At 46.0% G+C, this 5631-nt stretch overlaps 1 pseudogene; it reads left to right on the top strand.

Moving 5' to 3' along the window:
• Positions 1-322: 322 nt before the first annotated feature.
• LOC122432335 lies at positions 323-1246 on the top strand (annotated as a pseudogene).
• The last annotated feature ends 4385 nt before the right edge of the window (positions 1247-5631 follow it).

Genomic DNA, 5631 nt, shown 5'->3' with positions numbered 1-5631 from the left:
AGGTCTTTCCCGTCTCAGACAGCCAGAACTGAGCCAGCCCTACACGAGCACCCAGAGCTCAGAGGCATCAGAACAGGCCTGTGTTCACATCAGGCTCTGAGTCTCCCTGAGGTTTGTAATTAACTCCTGGGGGGAATGGGCGTGGTCTGCTTTGTAAGGGACCTTGGCATGAAGCTTAAGGAAATACGTCATATTGTCATCACTGTAATATTACAGGAATTGCAGCTGCTGAATGCTTCTCCCTATGGCTGCAGACCTAGAGCCTTTATAAAGTGAGCGAGCACACCGTCCTGTCCAGTCTCAGCTGGGAAGCCAGCCAGCCATGAGGGTCTACTACCTTCTCTTTGCGTGGTTCTTCTTGTTCTTGCTGCCTGTTCCAGGGAGAAGTGCTGGGAAATGGGAGGGCTGAATGGATTGAGAATTTGTTAGTCAGAGTCAGCCCTCTCCATTCATTTGGGAATTTTAAATAAAGTAGATTTTTTGCTTGGGAACTAGACAGTACCAGTTTTTCTTTTTTTTTTTTTCTTGACAAAGATCATCTAGAACCTCAAAGTAGCGTCTCCATCCCTTCTGATTCACTCTTAAGAGACTAATCAGCTCACAAACCATCCCTCCATGGGAGGATTGTTATACCTGTTCATGAGACAGGAAGAAAGTGATGTAAATCTTTAATACCAACAGGAAAAATGAACTTAATCTGAGGACAGAGGCGCAGGTTCCCTTTGACTAGCTTAGTGGTTGGAGGTACAGTCTTTTGGTCTCTTAAGGACCTGGGGGACCATCGTGGCCCCTGCCTCCCAGGTGTCAGGTCACAAGGGGGCTACCACGATCACGCCACTTTCTCAGCTGAGCCGAACCCACAAAATCATTGTTAGTAGCTAGCCCCACCTTCTTCTTTATTCCAGATGGTAAAGAAAGAGGAAAAAGACACACAAGAACAGAAAATGGCAACAGATAACTTATTAGAGAGATTTCAAAAGCCTTGCACTTGCACCTCAGCCTTCCTAAAACCTTCCGTGTGCTCTGTTTCTTCACTGCAGGTAATGGTGGAATCGTAAGCGGGTTACAAAAGTATTATTGCAAAAAAGAAGCGGCCGGCGTGCTCTGATCGGCCGCCTTCCAAACGAGGAACAGATAGGTCGTTGTTCCCTGAGTGGCCAAACATGCTGCCGGAAGAAGAAATAAAAAATCCAGAAACACGAGGAGAAAGTTGCATAGTGTGAAAATGCCTCCTTGAAGACACCAGAAGTCAAATCAAATTAAAGACTTAACAAAAACTTAGAAGCTTGATTATTATCATGATTATTTTTTAACATTCTGTTTATTGTGCTGCCTGTTACCAAATAGGCAACTTAGAAAGTGTTAATGACTCCCCTTTAATTCAAATAAAGTATAATCCCTAGAGGAAGCCATATGAGGGTCTCAGCTGATGTTCCAAAGATTGTCAGATTTTATTCCTCTTTCACAACTTTCACCCCACAGTGACACTGGACCACTTGTTCTTTCTGAAACACTTCCTTTGCCTTCTGTCACCCATCTGAGCTTCGCAGTCTGTCCATCTGTCAGAGCATCCCCATCAAATCCATCTCTGAAACTTCAGGGCATCCCTGAGGGTCATCCCAAGTCCTTCTGAGCACTTTCCAGCTCAGAGACATGGGGACCCTGGCTCCTCCTTGACCTTGCCTTCAGCTTTCCTCTCACTCTTGCCTCTGTTCTGACTGACCTCAGGCCTGGATAAAATCTCTCCTCCAGCTATGTCTCCAAACCCATCTCTCAGGGGCACCTCAAATTCTACCTCCTTCTTAAAAACACGCATTTGTTTCCCCAACAAATATGATCTTTCCTTTTAAAAGGGTTCTGATCTGAGTGTTCCATCTGTGAGACCTGCTTGATTTTTACATTCAGCACATTTGCATATTTCCAATCTCCATATGTGGTTGCAGGATTTTGAAGGGCACTTCATCACTTAATCACTCCTGGCCCAAGTGTTTTGGCACAAAAGCTGCTCAACAAGTGTTTATTGTGACCCCATGGACTGGGGCCCACCAGGCTCCTCTGTCCATAAGATTCTTCAGACAAAAATACTGGAGTGGGTTGCCATGTCCTCCTTTCTGTGAATTGAAGTACATTCCAAGTCCCTGTAACTATTCAGTGGTCTCTGGAGGTTGATACAGAATGATTCCAGCAAACATGGTGGCAGGCCCATCACCCCCAACAAGAGCCCCCAGTCAAGGAACTGAGTTCTCAGGAAGAAAGGGAAAACACTCAAAGACAAGAGCTTGGACCCCACAATTCAGCGTTTAAAAAAAAAAAAAAAAGAGGACATGATGGGACTGTATGCTGCCCTTCTACAGTACACAACTAAGGAAACAGGCAAAACCTGGGAAACCACTGATTCAGACTCTGGCACAAGCAATTCAGGACCGTAATTGAGGAGAGCAGAAAACAGGTGCAGTGAGGGATTTCCCTGCCGGTCTGTCAGCTGGGATTCTGTGCTCCCAACATAGAGGGCCGGGGCCATCCGTTGTCAGGGAACTAGATCCCACTTTCTGCAACTGGATTCTGCCTGCCGTGATTAAGGTCCAGGGCACCCAAATTAATGAATTCACTAATTTAATTGTAAAAATGTCTGTGCTCAACCATTTTTAAAAAAGAAACGACAAAAAGTGAAGTGAGACTTATGACATCTCCAGCCTCTACAGATTTCCAGGACTAAAGCATAGGGAACAAGAACCCAAACAGGCCAACAATTCTTCTGAGTCGAAGAGAGTGGGGTCAAAGTTCAGAGAGTGCAGACATCTTCACTTCTGGACAGAAAACCAGCAACGGGCCTCAGGATCAGGGCTGTGTGCCTGTGTGCTAAGTTGCTTCAGTTCTGTCCGACTCTTTCCCTCTGTGGACTGTGGAGTTGCTGAAAGCATAGGGGAAAACCTGTGCTTTTCATTCGATTCTAAAACTGCTCTAAAAAAACAAAGTCTATGATACTAGGTGCAATTTTGGTTCCGCCTTATGAGATAAACTGTGATGCTAAGATTCTAGACACTATCTTAAGGAAAAAGATGATCATTTCAGTAAAAAAACAAAAAACAAAAAAAACAAACAAGAATCAGATATCAATTATCTATAAAAAAAAACCCACTTGAGATATCAAATATAAAGGCAAATGGATTAAAAATGAAAGGATGGAACCAGTATGCTGCTTCTGTTGTTTAGACGCTCAGTCATGTCCAACACTCTTGAGACCCCTATGGAATCATCCAGGCAAGACTGCTAGAGTGGGTTGCCATGCCCTCCTTCAGGGAATCTTCCCCACCCAGGGATCAAAACCATGTCTCTGCATCTCCTACATCTCAGGAGATTCTTCACTGTTGAGACAACAGATATGCTATGGAAACATTAATTTAAAGAAAACATAGTAGGCTGTATTGGTTAACTGACAGGCTTCCTGGTGGTTCAGATGGTAAAGAATGTGCCTGCCATGTGGGAGACCTGGGTTTGATTCCTGGTTTGGGCAGATGCCCTGGAGGAGGGCATGGCAACCCACTCCAGTGTTCTTTCCTGGAGAAGCCCCATGGACAGAGGAGCCTGGCAGGCTACAGTCTATGGGGTCACAAAGGGTCAGACACGACTGAGTGACTAAGCGTGGGACACAATCAAGTAACTTTTAGGACAAGGACCAGATACAGAGAGGGGTATTTATCCTAATGATAAAATGTTTAATTCATCAAGAATACATATGATTACTGAATCAGAATGTACTTAGCAAAGGAAGTTTAAAATTCTCAAAGAAAACTTACAGGAATAAGCGGAGAAAGAGACAAACTAGCAATTAGAATTGGAATTTCCCTGGCAATCCAGTAGTTAAGATCCCTAGATTTCAATGCAGGGGGCACAAGTTCTATCCCTGCTTGAGCAAATAAGATTTCTTATATCATATAGAAAATTCAACCCAAGATAGATTAAAGGTTTACAAAAACCACACAACTCCTAGAAGAAAGCATAGAAGAAAAATTCTTTGGCATGGGTCTCCACAAGGATGGTTTTGAGCTAGACGCCAAAAGCACAAGCCACAAAAACAAAGCTAGACAGTAGGATCCATCAAACTGAAAACTTCTGCACAGCAAAGGAAACAATGAACAAACTGAAAAGACGGTGTTCTTCTAATGCTCCAGGGATCTCTGAGGCTGGAGGAGACTGCAGCAGCGCTGCGGGCAAGAGAGTGGGGTGAGAGAGGATGGTCACGTCCCAGGTCATGTCCGAGTCCCTGGGATGGCTGCCAAGCGTGGGTACTTGGCTTCACATAGGCAGGAATTCAAGAGCGAGTCACGGTGAAGTGAAAGAAGGTCAATCCAGGGAGGAAACACTCTATACAGAGTGTTGGTCATCCTGGAAGGCAAGCCCAGCTCCAGGGTATGGGGCTGTCAGTGTTTATAGGGGTGGGTCATTTCATAGGCTAATGAGATGGAGGAGTATGCCAGCTATTTTGTGGAAAGGGTGGGGATTTCCAGGAACTGGGTCAGCACCCACTTTTGGACCTTTATGGTCAGCCCTGGAACTGTCATGGTGCCTCTGGGTGTGTCACCTAGCTGCCGTATTTCAAAGGGATTTAAAAATATATATTTACTTCAGGTCTCAGTTGTGGTATGCAGGATATTCACCTCAGCACACTGGCTTTGATGGCCCATGGCAAGTGAAGGAAATGGCGACCCACTCCAGTATTCTTGCCTGAAAAATTCCATGGGCAGGGGAGCCTGGTGGGCCAAGGTCCATGGGGTCGCAAACATTCGGACATGACTGAGGGACCTCACTTTCTTTCTTTCACGTGGAATCCTACTTCCCAGGCCAGGGACTGAACCCACATCCCCTGCGTTGCAAGGCAGATGCTTACAACTGGACCACCAGGAAGTCCCTGTCATTCTTTAAGAGGTTGTGCTCCACCCACTTCCTGTCTCTTTGCACCAGATAGCGGTCCTTTGACAGCACTGTGGGAGCTCTCACCTTACAGGAGAATGTCCAGGTGAGGTTCTCAGGACGCTGTGCTGACTGCAGGCGGCAGCCAGGACCCTGTGAAGAGAGGCTGATTTTGCTCCAAGTTACATCACTGCCACTTAGCAGGCTGAGGCCTTGGACACACATTTTTGTTGGATTTGCAGCCAATTTCAATTGACTTTTTAAGTCAGTTTTGCCTGTGGCCTCACACATGGCTTTCTAGTCCTCAGGACCATCTTGTATAAAACTTGGGTCATACCTACCTGGAGGCTTTGCTTAGAGGAACTCAAAGTGGTAACTTGAATACAAGTGGCCAGCTACTGAGCAAGGCTCATTGCAAAATATAAGTGTGGGACAAGTTCAAAGAAAAAACTCCTCAAAGTGTCAGTGGGGTAGCACAGCATTAGACTCAGCCCTAGTCCCCTTCTGAGGACAGGTGTGACCGGGGTGTGACGCGGGTGACCATCAGAAGCCATGGCACCCACCCCATCCACAGGAGAAGGGAACTGGGAACAACAGCCTCTGCCCATTAATACGCAGGGCTCTGTGCTGGGAACACCTCTGTTTGTGGAGGTGTAGATGTGAAGGGCTTTGCTCTTCAAAACCTTATCTGTAGGACTGGGACACCCCTTCTTGCCTGAG

Source organism: Cervus canadensis, chromosome 31 (genome assembly GCF_019320065.1).
Source record: "Cervus canadensis isolate Bull #8, Minnesota chromosome 31, ASM1932006v1, whole genome shotgun sequence".
In the NCBI taxonomy this organism is placed as follows: domain Eukaryota; kingdom Metazoa; phylum Chordata; class Mammalia; order Artiodactyla; family Cervidae; genus Cervus; species Cervus canadensis.
The sequence above is the reverse complement of the archived record's forward strand: the minus strand, read 5'-3'. Positions and strand labels throughout refer to the sequence as shown.